General features: G+C 48.9%; 1 protein-coding gene across 4 annotated transcripts in view; it reads right to left on the bottom strand.

Moving 5' to 3' along the window:
- Tead1 (TEA domain transcription factor 1) overlaps positions 1 to 16,520 on the bottom strand; it is a 225,217-nt gene extending 208,697 nt beyond the window's left edge. For 2 of the 4 annotated variants that reach the window (XM_038318623.1, XM_038318632.1), the window contains exon 1: positions 16,357 to 16,483. The gene's annotated coding sequence lies outside the window, so the exon portion shown is untranslated. Of the gene's footprint in view, positions 1 to 16,356 lie in introns of all 4 variants that reach the window. The other 2 variants (XM_038318641.1, XM_038318679.1) reach the window with 2 other exon arrangements.
- Positions 16,521 to 18,912: the final 2,392 nt, after the last annotated feature.

The following is an 18,912-nucleotide window of genomic DNA, read 5'->3' as shown; positions in this document are numbered from 1 at the left end:
ATCTGCCAGGAACTACAAAGTCAACTTTTTTTTAACCTATAGAAATAATAAATTTGTAATAGATTCCTTAAGTGACTAAAACATTAAACATATTCTACTTTTAAACACTTTCAACAGAGGACTTACATCACTTAATTCAGTATTTACTGAACACATGTATGCTTTAAACAAAGTCTGCAGTACGCAGGACCCAATAGCCAGGCATGCTCCTTGTGCTTGGACAGGAGGTCAGACACCTAACAGGGAAATATGGGGAAGGCAACAAACTGTAAACCACAGCAAAAGCGCAGGTTTGTCTTCAATTTGGGGTGTGTTTGGTGGAGCTGGGGTCTTACTATAAACCCAGGCAGGTCTCATGGCTATCCTCCTGCCTCAGTCTTCCAAGTGCTAGGATTATAAGCATATGCCATTGCACCTGACCAGAGTTTTTCTTAAGGAAAAACAAGGAAGCCAGCAGATATGTGGAAGCCGCAAATGAGACCCAAAGGAACCAGGCAAGGGAATGTACACAGAATATTCTTTAAAATGAATCAAGTGGGGTCCACTTCCGAACTGGAGCATGGCATCTCAGAGACCTAGCAAGTGTGACATCAAAATACTTCCTACAGGAGGGAAACTGCAGAATGCACAAGAGAGGAAGCATTGCGGAAACACAGAGTCCCAAAAGATACGGGAAGCAATCAATGAAAGCCACCACTGCTGACCAGCAGTGAGCATGGATGAGGAACAAGAAGGACTTCAAACACATCTGGAAACTAAAATCTATGACTAGAAAAAAAATTACAAAACAACAACAACAACAACAAATGGCGGGGTGTAGCAGACTGGTAGAAACGTGCCTAAGTAAGGCAAGGGGTTGCTGGGGACACTGCTCTCCTTTTTAACAAACTGGAAGGCAAAGTTAAACAGTTGACAAAAGTATCTTTGTAATAGTATTCTAAGAAAGTAAAAGAAACTGAAATATGGGCTATGGAGTAGGGCTATTGAGTTATCCATTTGCAAATACTTCATCAAACACCAGAGAGAGGCAGCAAATATAACCAATCATGTTCTCATTGTGAGACACAGCAGACATTTTGTGCATGTCAAAAAAAAATTAAATAACTGGGGGCTGGATAGAGCATTAGCAATCCTACTCACAATGGACATCCCACAACCACCTGTAACTCCAGCTCCCAAAGATCCAAGGCCTCGTGCCTCCCTCAGGCACTAGCACTCATGAACACACACCCGGTACACACGCGAACACACAGACACATTTAAAAAAAATTAAACCAACAGGAAATAGATCAAACTCGAGGTTCGAGAGCTTCTAGGCCTACACTCAGTTACTGAAATACAGCAGGGAGCAGAAAGCATGATATACTGTACTGTGTGTTTAGGCTGCAAAATCCAGATGGAACCAACAATGAGAAAAACACTGGGATATACCCTTCCGTCCGCCCTCCCCCCTTCCACACACACAGAAACACACAGAGTTTACGTGTAAGTACAAGCACACATGTCACGGAGGGACTTCAAGGGTTGAGAGATCCTTACCTTCTCCCTTGTTTGAGGCAGGGGCCTTGCTCACCAGTGTGCTCCAGACTAGCTGTCTCCACCTCTCACATCGCTGTGGGAAGAAGGCTGGCTTTACAGACACTGATGCTGCCTCCTCCGACCATATGCGGCTTCTAACGAGCAGAACTCAGGTCGTGGTGCTTGTGTGGCAAGCACTTTACCCACCCAGGCATCTCCCCAACCTAGAGTTTTAAGAAATAGCAACCAAGCCTAACCTGTCAGTCTTGCTTGGACCCTGATTTGAACAACTGAACTAGAGAAAACATTTATGAGGCAATCGCAGAGCTCTGAGTAGCGATGCTAAGCAATTATTAAGGTGCCAGCATGATTGTGATACTATGATTGGTGGGGTTTAAGATGGCTTTTTAAATGTGTCTGTGTGTGTGCAAGTGTCGGTGCCTGGGGAGGGGGGGGCGAATACGTACCTGAGTGCAGGTGCCTGCAGAGGCCAGAAGAGGGCATAGGATCCCCAAGAACTGGAATTACAGGCCAGAAAGGGGTACTGGGGACAGAACTCCAGTCCTCTGTAGAGAGCACAAGCAAGCACTCTAAACTTCACAGCCATCTCTCCAGCCCCACCCACCCCATCAATCACTGTATGAACACACATTGAGACTTTAGAGATGAACTAGTATGGCATCCAGAAGTGCTTCAAGACATGGCTGGAGGAGAGGGGCAAAGAGAGGCAGCTGCTGAGTGCAAATGGCTCTTCGAGGACTCCCGGCCCTGTGCTAGGCTGCACTTTCTCATGACATAAAGTCTGCAAATCTAAAACAGAATAGAAACAGGAAAGTCTGACAGCAGAGGGGAAGGGCAGCACTCAGCTCCAGGGTGATGGCGACCACAGTCCTAATGACAATCACATTGTGTAGGAGGCACCATGCCAATCCTTGAAATAAGCCAGAAGCCCATGACTATGTCCGTGCCACAGGTAAGCAACAGCCTTCCTCAGGATCAAGAAGGCTGCTGGGGTCAAACATTAGTCAGATGAGGGAAGCCAAACTCTCCAGTGCAGCGGCTGATGAAAATCAGGATGAGTTGTCTTTGCAAAAACACTTTTTGAGTGCTGTGATCTCTAAGCCAAGAACTCCAGTACAGTAGGAGGAGGGAGAGATGTTTTCCCCATGGCCATTTTTGGTGAGAGGAGAGTGTGTGGTGTGTATATCTCCATGGGTGTGTCTCCATGAGTGTGTGTATGTCCCTGCCTCTCTCCTCTCCCATGTTTATCTGTGCTTGTGTCTGTCTCTCTCTCTCACTGTGGGGTGTGTGTGTGTGTGTGTGTGTGTGTGTGTGTGGTGTGTGCAATCTGCAATCCCAGATTTCAGGAGATGGAGGCAAGAGGATGTAAACTTGAGGCTAGTCTAAACAAACAGCAACATAATTGTCTAAAAAGGGGGAAAGAGGCAGGGAAGGAAGAAGAAAGGGTAAGGGGTGGGGCAAGAGCAGGAAGTCCAGCAAAGAGGAGAGCTGAGAAGCCTGAAACCTACCCTTCCCCCAAAGGAGGCAAACGGGACAGAGAGACTCCATCTAGCTGGATTGGGGCGCGCAGCGGCGGCGGGGGAGGGGAGGGGGGGTTCCACAAGGTTGGAGGGATACTCAGGGAAGCTTCCTGAGGACTGGCTGTGTTCTCATAGGCTTCATACCCACGAAGACTATTTCCTTCCCCACTTTTCAGGGGATGGATGGAACTGTGCCTGGTGTGGGTCATGCTGTTACTCGCTGAAAGGGCCTGGAACTAGCTCGGCCTGCAAAGCCACTCTGCTAGGTCAATTCGCACCAAGTACAACAGTGAACCGGTCACACCAAAGATCCCAAATGAAGCATCTGAAAAGATACTGGAGCGGGGATGGGGACGGTAATAGAGTAAAAAACAAGAACCTACAGCTTGCAACCAGGGACCCCAACCGACCTCAACCACCACTTAGGGAGAAAACAGCTGCAAACTTTTCTGTCTGTCTCTGTCTGTCTCTGTCTCTGTGTCTCTGTGTCTCTGTCTCTCTCTCTCTCTCTCTCCTCTCTCCTCTCTCTCTCTCTCTCCTCTCTCTCTCTCTCTCTCTCTCTCTCTCTGTGTGTGTGTGTGTGTGTGTGTGTGTGTGTGTGTGTGTGTCTGCAACCAAGGTGTCAAAGACAAATACCATCCTGTTCCCAACCCCATCACAAACTAGAGCCTCTGGGAAGCCGGTGAAGGCCTGGTGGAAAAGGGGAGTGGGTGGAATCCATCAAGGAATGAAATCAAAGTCACCTGGGGCAGGGCGTGCTAGCCTAGCAGGATCATTTGCATAAAGAAGCCTTCAGGGGACTGAGGGGGCTAACTTATTCTGACTTCCAGGCAGGGCAGAAGTCCCCAGCTCCCCAGCCATACCTGCTCCTCCCCCCCCCCCCCCACAAACCACAGGCAGCAGACAACTCCCCCACCCCACCCCACCCTTCCGACCCACCCCCCTACCCCCTCACTTCCACTTCCAATGGCCAGTCTCAGGTCTTCATTGACTAAAGCCAAAAGCCAGAGCTGACCTTTGCTCTTTCCCCCGCCAGACAAATGGAAAGCTCCCCTGGGCCACACCCAACTGCTCTAAGATCTCAGAGCCGTTTATACTCAAGATAGAGAAAATAGAACTGCCAGAGATAAAGTATTGTTCACCGCCCCCTTTCCAAGGCAAAATCATTAACAGAGAAGTCTCTTTGTTTCCACAGCAGCCTATCTTAACTCATTCAAATTCCACAATAAAACCTGACAGGTAAGTTAATCCTAAATCCTTAGCATGCATATCTAAGAACTGGCTGTGTGACCAAAGGAAGCTTACTAAACCTCTCTGAGCTTCTCCACGGGCCTCAACTACAAATGGAGCTTTTACATTTAAATGACTGGTATTTAAGAACTCCTCCCCTACCTGCCTACATTCCTGCTGGGAAGCCCAGGAATTACCACAACTAAAAAGGTCAAGGGGGTGAACTGGTTTTAAAGGGGAGGTGTGGACTTGGCGGACTCCAGTACTAGTCTCAGGTACCCCAGCAGCTCCAGGAGCAAGCATCCCAACGTCACCCTAGATTTAAAGGCCTTTGGCTGGATGGGGGCATGACTCCATGGCAGAGATCTTGCCTGGCTCCTCTGGAGCCTTGAGCCACATCCCTAGCACATGCTGAGGCCACAGCCCAGCAAAGGGAACAAGCCCCAGACTCCCAGAGTATACCGTCAATGCCCCTCTCTCTGTCAACTGCCTCAATGAAGACACACTACCTGGGCTCAAATACCAAATCCAGAGGCTCCAGTCTCCTAGCATCTCAAAGACACTGAACAGAGTAATATAGTTGAGACAGCACAGCTGGATAAGGCCTGGCCCAGGCACTCCCATGCCTTTAATCCCAACACTTGGAGAAGCAGAGGCAGGCGGATCTCTGTGAGTTCAGAGGCCAGTCTGATCTACGCAGTTTCATCAGTGCCAGTCAAACTACACAGTGAGACCCTATCTTAAAAACAATCAAAAAAAGAGTATCACTAACCTTTTTCCCCACCAGTAGGGAGGAGGGGGACACCAGCTCCGTCTTCCTAAAGAGAGAGGGAGGCACTGGAAGTCTAAGGACCTTTGCTCCTTCTCCACAAGACCACAAAGCTAAACACCAAAGGCCACACAGGCCTCCTGCCCAGACACTCTCCTTTCTGCCCACTAAACAAGGAATCGGACAATCCCTTATTAGAAATGCCATACACCACATGTTATGAACTGGGGCATTCTGAGAGTAAGACAGGGTGCCAAGGCAAGCCACACTGAGCAGAAGCGTCAGAAGCTATAAACAGTGGCCACAGCGCTGAGGAAGACAATCAGGGTGTGACTGAAGGACGCGAGGACAGGAAAGGCCCCATGAACATTTAGACCTCAGAGGCAGAGCGGAGGCTGAAAACTGGGCTGTCAATTAAAATGACTTAGGCTCCTCCCTCCCCGCCTTATACTGGACATGATGGGCAAGTAGCCCATGTGCCTTCCAGAGGTGACTTTTATCTACTTGATCCTTCATGATGTCATTTCATTAGATGCCTTCAAGTTTCAGAGCAGCTGGTGGAGGGCTTGCTTGCCCAGTAAGCACCTGAGTTAGATCTCAGCACACTAAGGAGAAGGAGGGTCAGAAGCTCAAGGTTGTCCTTTGCTAAGTAAGTGAACAAGTCTGATGCTAACCTTGGCTACATCAGACCCTCACATACATAAATAAATATGTAAATAAATGTAATCAGTAACTACAAAGAATGTGTCATTCAGGGGCCAGTAACATTATTAGCACTAGGAGGTGAAAGATTTCCCATGCTTTGTAGATGGAGTCTCACATAGCTCTGGCTGGCCTTGAACCCACAGAGATCTGCCTGAGTCTGACCCACAGGGCTCAGATTATGCTAAAAATGAACCCAGGTTCTTGTACATACTGGGTCAGGGTTCTACCACTGGACTACATTCCACCCAATATGCTCCATTTGAAATACCCCTGTGGGTCCCTTTAAGGTACCTCTCTGGTTCTTCCTGTCCCCTCACTAAACCCGGCAAACCGATATAAGCTCCTTTCATTAGGTCTAAATATTATTAATCGCTTGAACCACCACAAAATTCATGAGACGTGGCAGGGGGTACAACAGACGCCAGTCAGTTCAGTGACCAGATCCCTGGCCCACGACTTTGAAGACACAGCTCACACATTGTAAAAGTTAACCTCTGAAAGTACACAGCACACTAGCTTTCTAGAAAGCCGCTGGGGTGGAGACGGTGTCGAGCTTGAAGTCTTGCTGCCCAGTCAGTCTGCCCGCCTGCAAAAGCTGCCATCCGGCACCACCACCCTCCACCCTGAAACATTTCCAGTTTCAACATTTTCAGACCGGGAAGCCTGACGGAGTAGCACCCTTCCACGCTTGGCTTCCGAGGAGATAAGGAAAGGAGGCCGATAAAACGCAGGTGGTCCCTGGCTCAGGCTCCCACAGAGCAAGCTTTAACTGCTCAGACTGTTCAGCCAGAGTGGCCTTAAAAACTCAGGGTCAATGACACACCCTGAAGTGTACTGAGAATCTGAGCAGAGCAGGACCAGTTAGGAGCAGCTGACTTCAAAATAAAACTACCCACGTGAAATAGTGAAAGAATTCAAAAGAAGGAAAAAAACAACAGGCAATCTGACTTCCGAGGAGTCAGCTCACTTGTCCAGGATACTTTGAATTAGACATTCACTTAAGCTAACAAATGCCCTGTCCTCCTGAATATGCAAATAGCAAGTAAAGAGAGAAAAAGGCTGTGCCCAGCTCCCACAGGACCTGAATTACACCATGTGAAATGTACATGAAGCCCAGAAAACGGAAGCCTCCTGGAACAGAGACCAACAGTCTTTGGGAGCACAGGGCCAGGGAGCTAAGAGCAGCCACTCCGCGGTGTGGAACCATCACTCCAATGCCTCAGCCCATCTTCCAGGTGAGGAAGTGGAAGTCAGCCTGTCTTAAGCAGTTTCAAGAGGATCAGATGCAGGGAGGCAGAGTTTGTGACTTTGAGGCTAGCCTGGTCTACAAAGAGTTCCAGGTCAGCCACAGCTATACTAGTGAAACCCTGCCTGAAAAACTAAAATTACAAAGAGGACAATGTAGTTAGGCGTGATCAGTGTTGCTCCCTGCCACCCAAGGTGCTCTCAGAACCCTAGGGGATTCCAGGCAGGTCCAAGCCCTTCACGCTACCTCCCTTAGAAAAGGCCCCTTTCGACAACAGTCAGGAAAGAAAAGAACTTGAAGACGCCAAGCTCAGAATCAGGATGGAAGCCTCAAAAAGGCTTTTCTTTCAGACAAATATAAATTACCTATTTATGAAGAATTTTTCATTTAATTATTACCACTTGGCAAAGGGAACGTCAATTGTTATGTATTTACTGAGGGGTCCCCCCATTCACTGCACAAGGGAGCATGGTTCCTAGGTATGAGGGTAGAGGTGCAGGGCTGCTTCAGCCTTGCCTGGATGAGATCCTGGTTTTCTGAGGAACCACCTCAGCCTTGGCTATTCTCCAGAGCTACCCTATAGGCTGACCCCCTGGCCATGCCTAAAAAGTCTGGTCTGCACTGAGTCACTGCACTGAGCGCCCACTGTACAATGCAGTGTAGCTCAGATTTACAGACCAGCAGGCAGACAGACACCAGTCACGGTGGTACTGGTTTGTAACCCTAAGCATTCCAGAGGCTGAGACAGAAGGATCATGAATTCCAGGCCAAACTGGGCTATATAAAAAGACTCTGTCGGGGCTGGAGAGATGGCTCAGTGGTTAAGAACATTGACTGCTCTTCCAAAGGATCTGGGTTCAATTCCCAGCACCCACATGGCAGCTCACAACTGTGAACATCCAGTTGCAGGGCATCTGACACCTTCACACCAATGCACATTAAATAAACCATAAAAAATAAAAATAAATAAAAATAAAAAGATCCTGTCATGCAGGGCAGCGGTAGCACCCACCTTTAATCCCAGCACTTGGGAGGAACACTTGGGAGGAAGAGGCAGGCAGATCTCTGAGTTCGAGTTCAGCTGGTCTACAGAGCAGTCAAGGTTCCAGGACAGTCAAGTCTAAGCAGAGAAACCCTGTGGGGGAGGGGGAGAAGGTAGGGGAAAATCCTGACCCTCAAAAAAGGGAGGGGATAAGAGGAGGATACTTTTAAGATGAAGATACCAAAACCCAAGGTCAGAAAATAATCTGCTCAAGGTCACAGTAGCCGAGACAGCCCAGCATGATCAAGGTCCACACTTTTCCACACAATCTCACCCCAAGCGATGTGACATTCTTAGGTGTGCTCACTACTGCTTCTGTGGCTTGTCTCACACAGATCACACCGACTGCACGCAGTCTCCTGGCTCTGAAGAGTATCTGTAGTCACGTGGAAGATCAGGTTTGCCACGATTCTCCCATTCCCACACACCCAAGCACCAAAACACTGGAGATGCAAGGCTCAGTTGGTAGAGGGCCTGCCTGTCTGCAGGAAGTCTGGGGTTCCGTTGCCGGCACCACATAAACTGGGTGACGTGAGCCCATTATCCCGTCACTCAGGAAATGGATACAGGACAGTCAGTTCAAAGTCATCCTCAGGTTACAGAGTGAGATAGAGGAGAGAAAAAGAGTAAAAACACCTCCTGGGCTGGGGACGTACTTTAGAGTGTGTGTGTGTGTGTGTGTGTGTGTGTGTGTGTGTGTGTGAGAGAGAGAGAGAGAGAGAGAGAGAGAGAGAGAGAGAGAGAGAGAGAAGAGAAAAATGTGTGTGAGAGTGTGATGTTTAGCACCACAAAAGTGAAAATAATAAAATAAACATTTGCCCTTTAGAACTCAGGAAATTCAATACACCTCCCTTCCCCACTGACTTGCCACAACCTCTCTGTGCATGTCTGTGTTGGAAGGGCCTGGAGACTGCTCGCTGGCTGCCTTTTCCTAATCGCCAAGTTGCTGTCACTGTTCAAAGGCAAGGGGGCAAGCAGCAGCTCTACAAAGATCAGAACGCCCAAGTGTCCGAGATGAACACAGAGGAAGCACAAGGACAGAAAGCTGAGCATCGTGGTTCCTGTGAGTGTGACTCAGACTGCTGCTGGGCTCTCACTCTCCTGCCTGACCCCTCCCGTGCTCCAACGTGCAGGAGGGGCTCCAGAGTCTTCCCTGATCAAACAGCAGAACCTCAGCCATCAGAGCAGAAATCTGCTCTTGCAGCCCTGGGAATCACATCTGCAAACAACTACAGGGCTCTCGGGGGAGCTGGTGATGGCAGACACTGAGAGGATGGTCCATATTGTTTCACTGCTTCTTCTATACAAAAACGTGGGCCAATAAGACGGCACACACACGATCTATAGTAGTAAATAGCTTTTAAAAGGATTGTGCACACTTTTTTAATTCCGTGAAGATTCCTCTAAATTCCTGGACACACGCAGCCTCACAGATAACTGAGAAACCACTCGCCCTGACTCCATCAGAGGATAAAAAAAGAAACAAGTAGAACATGGCCCCTACCATGAGCAGACGTCTCCAGAGAGGGTTAGAATCAGAGAGCTATGAGAGGCCCAGCCCTTCAGTCTCTATGCTGGTGTTAATGATACAGGCAGGATTAGAGGCTGACCTGGGCATAAAGAAGCAAGCACCCTGAATCAGCCACTGAACAGGTCTTCATGCCCTAAGTTACAAACACAAATAGCAAAATGTGAAAATGGGCAAGGGGTCTGAAGGGTGGGCATACCCATACAGGTGGAGGTGATGGGGAAAAGGTCTCACCCTGGCTTCCCAGGCATGTGTGACTGAGGCAAAAACATCTGCCCAGGAGCTGATAAACCAGTGATCATGTGCATGGCCAAGCATCCTAAACCATCCAGCGTGTGCACAGGACCCTGCAGGTCCAGCCGCTCAGCAATGGAGTGATTCTGACTTGGATTCAGCTTTTACTAGACACCCGAGTGATATTCTAGAAGCACTTCTTAACAATTCCTGGGTATGAGAAGCAGTCATTTCCTGCCTCCAAATCACAGGCGGCCCTTCCAGACATACATGTCAATCATTTTTGCACTTCGTGATGAAGGTGAAAGAAAATTAAGGAAGTTTTCTGGATATCTAGCAGAACCCTCTTATCAGACTAGAAACAGCAGCAATGTTATCTCCTCGGTCCTTAAAACAAAAGCCAACTCTGAATTAGGGGACCTCTGGGCTCCGCCAATATGAAATGAGTACTGACAACCTGCTCTCTGCCAGTCTATCGACGGCAACACCAGAGGACTTTAGGGTGGCACCAGCGTCCCTTCAGCTGATGGGAGCTGACTTTCACCACCATCGTCTCTGAAAGGCTCCAAGATGAGGAGGCAGCCGCGGGGTAAAGGACTGAACAAGATCCTTCCAATGGAAACATGGGCTCACTATGGTATTGGAATCAGACCCAAGCACACCCCAGGCCGGGTGATGGGTGATCTGAAAATGAGGCGTATCAAAGTGCTATTGATAAGCTGACTCACAAGACAGCTTATCTAAGGCCCTCATGGGCCATATGGTGCCCCAACTTCTGCTGCCTGTTGCTGCCACAACAATAGGCTCGCCTGCCCAGAAAGCACCGTTGTGGGACAGGAGCCCAGCAGCAGAGGCATGTCGGCCGCTGTGGTGTTTACATTTCATTTTGTGCCATTAGCTTTGTGTTTCCCCTAGTGGGGACTGAAACACATACCACACACACTTCATGTCAGACACCAGGGCTACCTGCAGAACGCACGTGTGTGCACTGGCTATGCACTTGTGAGTGGGGACAGAGCAGGTGAACAAGAAAAGCAGATGTCAACTTCAGAACTGGAACATGGCTGGTGGGGGGAGGGTGAGCAGGCAGGCTCCCAGCTAGCACAGGAGCAGACAATACGCTTTTCTCAAAAAAAAAAACACTTGGGCCAGGCGGGCCTCGGGGAGTGGCTATTTAAAACGCTTAGCTCCTTTTATTCCACCACTATGGAAGTGAATTCAGTTCTTCAGAGCCAGAGCAAATGAAGTCATTTGGTTCTTGCAGGTTCTCTGCACTTCGACGACAGGATTCAGGGCATCTAAGTTGTCCTTTCTTCATTAACTTCATTTTCCTTGAAAAAGATAACAAGGTCATAGAAAAATTGTAGGCTATGGGGCCCTGGGATGGATGCTGTCAAGGCCATCAGGAAGTCATGGTGTGAAGGCAAACAGGTATTGCCTTCCAAAGGCTTGGCATGAAAGACTGGCCAGGTCTTTTGTCAAACGAATTCATGTGTCTTCGTATTTTCCTAGAGATTTTCCTGTCTTTGCAGAAGATCATAAAATATTCATTTATCTAATTGACTATCTATTAGAGAAAAGACACTGGTTTGCAGTGAGAACGCGGCAGCTGGGGCATCAGGTGACAGTCCCCGAGGTGACTGAAAGCAAAAATGGAGGCAGACAGCTCCCCCTCAACACCCACAGCAGAACTACTACAAAGTGAATACTGGTTTTGCTTGCCCACCCCCATCCCCACACCTAAGTGGGCAACAGTCTTGGATGAACTTCTCAAATTTTCTGAAACATTCTCAGATTTAAAATAAAACTTTCAAGTTAAATTGAGATTGCACTTGAACTCCATCCAAGAGCGAAGCTGAACTGAATTATGATAATTAGAACACTGTGCCTGTATTTTTTTTTAAAAAAAGTTCATTCCAGAGAATATAAGTTCAGTGCGTTCTCACATAATTAGCATTTCCCGCCATCAGCAGCAGTTTTTCGGGACCCATCAGTGCGGCCGCGTTTTCTCAGACCTGAGCTGGTCATCTTTTGCATGTGCATCTAAACCCCGCCAGATCCTGTGAGTCCCCAGAACGCCCCCTGCAGAGGCCGATGCCTAATCTCTTCATCAGTGAATTAGTCCACATTTAAGTCTACGCTCATATTCCAACACCATCTTCCCCAATTAAAAAAAGTTAATACAGGGTTGACAATAAGGCTCACTTGTTACAGGGGTTCCCTATCATGCATGAGGCCCGGGGTCTGATCCCAAGCAAGGCTATAAACCCACACAGCCTGTAATCCAGAATTTGCACAAAAGAAGCAGGAGGATCACGAGTTCTGGATCATCCTCCACTATACAGTAGGCTGAAAGTCGGGGGCATGGGATCAGCTTCAGAATGAGAAAAAAAAAAAAAGCTAATGAAATCACAGGACGGAGCCTTGAAAACTGGAGTGAATATGGAAAGGAGGCAGAAAGCACCAGGATAATAAATATCAGCTTGAAATAGGGGCGGGGGGGGGGGTGGTTCAAAGCCCTCCCTTAGGCTGCCAAGAAACTGAAAAGATAGCTTCTCTGAAGAGCCATCCCCATTATCCAATCAGAAGAGAGGGGTGTGTGTGTGTGTGTGTGTGTGTGTGTGTGTGTGTGTGTGTGTGTGTGTAAACTACCCTGAGACACCCAACTGCGTAAGTGAACAAAATGGGACCTTGGGATCTGAGAGGAGCCCACCCCGTGGGAAACACTGACCCAATCCCTGCCCTGCAAAACCAAGACTTACCATTCACTTGGACCAAGTAAAAAAAATACACATTTCAAAATTCTCCAACTCTGCTCCACTGCAAAGACTGAAGATTTCTGAAGAAATGATCACATTTCAACCTCAAGTTCAAACGTGGGACAGCACTAAGAAAGCCCATAAAAAAGAGCCTCGAAGGACTGGCAACTAGGTTCACAGCTTTGAAACTAAACAAAAACGGTCCAAAAAATGGAGAACCAAAATATTCCAGTTACACACTATACCCTGGAAGCCAGAAGCGTGGAATACCCTGTTCAGAGAGGCACAACAGCTGCCACACAACGGGGTCTAGATTAGTGTCTATCCAAAAGCCCAGGCCTGAAACGTCGCTAATGACAGACCCAATTTGATCCTGTATCTTGAAGAATATGAAACAAAGCATATCGATACTACATGACTTAGGTCCCAACTTCAAAATAGGATGAGCTAGAGCCTCTACAGCTAAGAAAAGGCAACAAGAAGCTACAAAACATGGTGGCAGCCATCGCCAATGCCCAGACAGCCAAGCACAGCCTATGTTAACCAACGAGGGTGAGCAACAATGTATTTTTAGTGCTGAGTTCAGATGTAGCGCATAAGCAACCTACAATTCCAGGTACCGAATTCTGAAAGAGAAGCTGGGCCTGCCTTGATTAACAGAAACGATGTCTTCTTGCAGCTTAGGGGAGAAAACTGGGTGAACACTTGCTTTAGTCAGTATTTCTTAAACCTCTGGGGGCTGGGGGGGGGTGTCAGACTCTACTCAGTTTTATCACACTCAACAGATTCGGCACAGCTCTAACTCAGAAATGCATATGTACACTTTTTTCTGCTTTCATACTCCCTTTACTGGAGAACAGAATCAAGCACCAAAAATGGTAGCTTCGAAGTGAGAGCCCTAATTTTTCTGCGTGGCTCGGGTCATTATTTTTAGGCCCGCCAGATCATACACGGTTATCTGCGCCAACCTCTGCGGTGATAAGACACCATCACAATTTCCATTTACGAGCAGTAGAATTATGCTCACAATTAACCCGTAACACATGAGATTAAAGAGGAAAACAATCCTACAGATGTCCAGGCTCTTCTCGTACAATCGCCATGGATTAGGGGTGGAGGGAATCTATCCATTTCCAAAGCAGGCAACTCCCTAATGCTGCTAATGGCTTGTCTCATGCTTGGGGTCTCCGGGTCTCTCAACTGCTCTTGTTATATACTTGTCCACTGACAGTATGATGCCAAATGCAGTCTGGACCAGTGACTACAAGGATATTCCTTCCCAGATAGTCCCAAGAAGATACGCCATCTTACATCTCCGTCTGTGTATATCAGAACCAACTAAAATCAAAACTGGTTATGCACTAATGAACTCATTTTTTTTCTTAATTTTCTGCCTTCTCTAACCAGAAGATGCCAGGACCCGAAGTGAGTATGTGAACATCTAATTCCAACTGTATACAGCAAATGGGCAGGGGAGAGAAAGCAGGAGGGGCAGGAAGCTGACTCCCCACCAGTGACCCTTGAAAGCCCCCACTCCCACCCTTTTCACAGTGCGGGAAGGCACACTGTACCACAGAACAAGCGAGGGTTACTCATTCAGAGTTCCTGCAGCCTGGGTATATATGCTAGGATGTCTGCCTGCTTCAGATTAAAGGTCACTAACTATATACATAAATGCTGGCCTTTGCTTGTACAAAACTTCCAATAATCCCAGAGTGTGCCCAGAGTCTATAAAGAACCCTGGGAAGGAGGAACTCACACAAAGATTCTAGCCTCCCCCCCCCCCTTTTTTAACTCTTTTGTAAAGGCAAAGTGTTTCTCTGGCTTTGTTTCAACTTGTTTTAAAAAAATGAAAAGTATCTAATATTTCCCTAAGTCTGTAGTTTAAACAATACCTGCCATTAAACTGAAAATAAAATGGTTTTACTGAGGACATCAGCAAGACCCAGTAACGGAGACAGCTTATCAGTTCACTTTTTATACCAACAACAAATAAAAGAATTGTAAACTGTTGAAAACCTGAAACATGAGAGTCCAGCACAGTTACACATCCAAAGAAATACTACACAAAAATATCTTGTGACCATTTATGGAAATACGGAGATTAGAAAAATACGCCTTTCCCCTAAAATCACCAACAATTCAAAACCCTGCTATCAACAAAGGTTCAAGTAAACCCGTTTGTCTTTCCGGAGCCGCGCTGTAACTGGCTCTACTGTTTCCTTCTAAAGAGGAAAGATTCTTACCAAAGTTGGATCTAAGTCTGACCCTTATAAGCATTCAGATGTGCCTGGGCCCAGAGATCCTGCTATTCACAAAAAAGCGCAGACTAGGCTGAAAGGCGGAAGCCCCTGGCACAGTCTGTGCAGCCTGAGGACTATTCCCAGCCCCAGTCTCAAGGCAGATTAGCCCCCACCCAAGAGCTCAGGCTTGCAGAGACAAGCCACCCCTTGGCTCCCGGTAGATCGCGTCTCCCTAACGGGAAGGATCTGTCCACCCGGGGAACCACCTGCAGGTACTTATACTTAGCACACCCGATGCCACCAGACCACCTAAACTTCCAGAACGAATCCAGGCCACAAGGCGGGGAGGAAACTGAGTTCTGTTACTTTGCATTATCTGTAGGAATTGAAATATTTTCCTTTTCACTATTTTGAAATCTGATCGTATTTACAGACCTTTTTGCCCCAAGGGCCTCGGCTCCTTTCAAATGTGCTATTTTAAAACCCGGCCTTTCTACGCTCCCGATTCCTGGAATATCTGTCCGTAAGTTTCCAGCGCTGACTGAGATCAATTTGCATTTCTGTAAATCACAGACAGCTTCTAAGAACTTAACAAGCCTCCTGAGAAACGCTGGTGGCTGGTATTTCATTGTTTCATAAATATTTTTATACGGGTAACACCATTCAACTTTAAATAAATCTTTAAAAAGAAAGACGATTAAAAAGAGAGGAAAACTGGTCTGGGTTTTATTTTCGTGGGAAGAAGATAAGTGTGGACCCCTCATTGTTTTCGACTTCTTAGAATGTAGCTTTGATTTTCTTTTTTAAGAAATAAATTTTTAAAAAAAGAAAAAGAAACTCCTAGAAGTTGAACTTTCTTTCAAACGGGCCTCTGGACTTTGAAAACAAGTGGCGCTGCCGCGAACAAAGGCTAAAAGTGTCCCCAGATTTTTTTACCCTCCTGGGGATCGTTTCTCCTCCAATAAACAAACAAATCCCCCAGTATTTCCAACGGAGGGGAAGTTTTCCAGGGAGAGTCGGCTCCCGGGTTTGGTGGTAACTGCGACTCAGTCTTTTTTGGACACAATGTTTCTGCTGACTCCTGAAAATTTTCCACTTGAATGTGCACTGGAGCGGCGGCGGCGGCGGCGGCGGCGGCGGCGGCGGCAGCAGCGCTGGAGAGGCGGCAAGGGCGAGAGAGCCCTCTTTCATCTCCCGGGAGGAGGAGCCCGGGTCGGCGCGGACCCCGAAGGGGCCGGGCGCCGGGGGAGTCGCCGAGCTGCAGGCTCTAGGCTGCGCACCGGACGCTCTCCCCACCCGCGATCGCGCGGAACTCGGCGCTTCCCGGACAAGGAGCGAAGAGCGCGGGAGAGAAGAACGCGGGAGAGAGGGGCGCGCAGAAGAGAGGAGCGGGGCCGCCTGTTGCCGCGCGGAGCTGCGGCCCAACTTGCAGGGCGGAGCGGCCGCTCCCCTCCGAGAGCCCCAGGAGCCGCACACAAAGCACCGATTGCGGTGACGCCTAGGCAGCTCGCGCCCCCGCGTCCGCCCCGCGCGCAACTTACCTCGGCCGCCCGAGCTGGCGCGGCAAACTTCGGGACGCTGGGCCGTCGCCCCTGAGCTGCTCCAGCCGGTACTCCCCGAGGTGCTCCCGCACCGGGCCGCCCCAGGCCGGCCTCGCCGGCTCCCGGGACTGGCAGGGCGCGCCGGGGCAGCTGCCCGCGCTCGGGCGACGCTGCGCGCTGGGGGGTCAACGCATGGCCTGCGCCCCGCCGCGGCCGCCCCGGGCCCGGGCCCCGGCGCGCGGACTTCCCGCGGGCTGGAAGCGAGTGTGCGAAGTGCTGGGGGGCGCCCGCGGCGGGCGGCGGGGCCGCGGAGGCTCGGCTCGGCTCGGGCGGCGCAGCGCGGCGCGAGCGATGCGAAGAATGTGCGGAATGAGGACAGGAATGAAATGAACGCCAGGACCGAACTCGCTCCGGAGGGGTGGGGCCTTGGTGACGTCATGCCGCCGGGGCCGGGTGGGGCGGGGCCTGCCGCCGCGGTGACGTCATGTGTGTGGGGCGGGGAGCGCGGGGCGGGGCTTGGCGCCCACAAGGGCGAGGGCTGCGCGCGGTGGCGCGCGTTCCAGGCTTTGTGCGGGGTGAGGCGGGGCGGCCGGGTTCTGCTAAGGCTCGTGTGCTTGCCTCCGCCTGCTGTGCCTCAGTTTACCCCCTCCTGGTGCGCGCGGGCACCGCTGCTTCTGGACTGGAGGGAAGGTTGCTCTTCTGAAAACTGAGGCCCGGGCGGGCGACTTCTCCAGCCCGCTACTTCTCCCTTAGCCCTTTCGCTTTACCCAAGTTCATGGTGCTCGCGCAAATCCTAGGCTTTGCAGACTACGGGTTGGAGCATCGCAGAGTTTTCGCTTGCCTCCCGCCCTGTCTTTCTGGAAGTGAAGTTCACTCATGCTGCGAGTTGCACTCTACAGAAGTCCTGCACCCGGTTAAACAAAATAAATAATAAAAGCCTTGCCGGGGTGCAATAAAAGTCATGCCGTCCCTTTATGGAGAAAGTGAGGGTCAATCATAAACGGTTTGATCTCTTTTTTTGGAGTGGGCTACGCTGCAGTACTTCAGAAACTCGGGTAAAGTTAACGGTGGCCGGGACAGACTTGTTGGCAGCTAGGGCTGGTTGCAGTCAGACCGCAGTTTCCCAGAAAGGAGAGCGCCCTTCCCGTACCGGGACTTCCTTCTTTCAGCTCTGGCTTCAGAACAAACTAATGGCGCCTGTTTTGTGCTGGAGGATTCCCGGAGTGTGCATAACTCAGGAAAACTAGTAGGACTCGCTGAGGCGCGTTTGCTTAGAAACAACGTTTACTAATGCGTTTTTAAGGCAAAAATATCTTTCACTGGTGCATTTTTAAAAGCTTATGTCAAGAGAATTGAAGGCGCCCACGCTGTTGTAAAAAAAAAAAAAAAAAAAGTATTACAGAGACACTCTTTGTTCACTGCCCTGCTCTTCCCATGCCATGTCTGCCACAAACGCGCTATTAATTGTCGTGCAGATTTTTCAGATCTACTTGTGCACATCGGTGTGTAGCTGTTTAATTCTATACAATTTTCTCACCTGTATATATGTCCACCACAGCCAAGTACAAATGTGTATGATTTCTGGTTCATACGCAGTAATGTAACAGGCTGACAGTAAGAACCTCAGTCACCTAGACAGATTATTAGAAAATACATGGCTATTTTCACTTTGAAACTGTGGCAGGTGTATAATCTATAACTGCACCAAATAAAGTCTGATGGCAGAAGGTGAAGAGACGGCTCCGCAGTTAAAAGCACTTGCTGCTCTAGCAGAGGACCAAACCACTGGTCTGTTCCCAGCACCCACATGGTGGCTTTCAGTGGTCTGTAACTCCAGTTCTGGGGGCAACAGGCACAAACATGGTGTGCATACACGCCGGCAAAAAATCATATGTGCATAAATAAGAGGTTTTTTTAGTCCAATAGCAAAGCCAGTCTAGCAGTGGATAAAATTTCTAAGCCACTTTTTATCTTGCCCATGACAGCCTGGTTACCCTTCAGATTCCAGTTGCTCCTGGCGATTTGGTGTTCTCTCATTCTTGCTAATGCTCAAAGCTGTTCCTCGGGTGCTGTAACTCCTTGGCCAGTACTTCCTACAACTTCTTCCACCAACACACACATCCTTTGATATGTATACTAAAAACCTTTTCTTCAAGAAAGTTCGTTTCAGCTGAAGCCAGGCGTAGTGGCAACTGCCTATAACCCCAGCAATCAGGAGGTTGAGGCAGGAGGATTGGCACAAGTCTCTCTAAGGAAATCCTGAGCTAAAGAATTCGATCTTGTCTGGAGAAGGGAGAGAAAAAGAGGAAAGGGGGAGGAGGAAAAAAGAGTGGGAAGGAGACTGGTTAACTGGGTGTCTCCTTCCCAGGACCTTGAAGCCACGTCCAGCTACGTTACACGTGTTTATTCTATCGGTTCACAGTATCTGTGTGTTACTGCTTATACTCACCTATAGGAGACAATGGTTAGGTCTCATACAACTAAAGGCACTCTAGAACCTGCTCACAGATAGGAAGTCAACCATCTCTCTCCATCCATCTGTTCCATACATTGGAC

Source organism: Arvicola amphibius, chromosome 1, assembly GCF_903992535.2.
Source record: "Arvicola amphibius chromosome 1, mArvAmp1.2, whole genome shotgun sequence".
Taxonomy (NCBI): domain Eukaryota; kingdom Metazoa; phylum Chordata; class Mammalia; order Rodentia; family Cricetidae; genus Arvicola; species Arvicola amphibius.
Note: the sequence above shows the minus strand (reverse complement) of the source record. Positions and strands in the feature narration are given on the sequence as shown.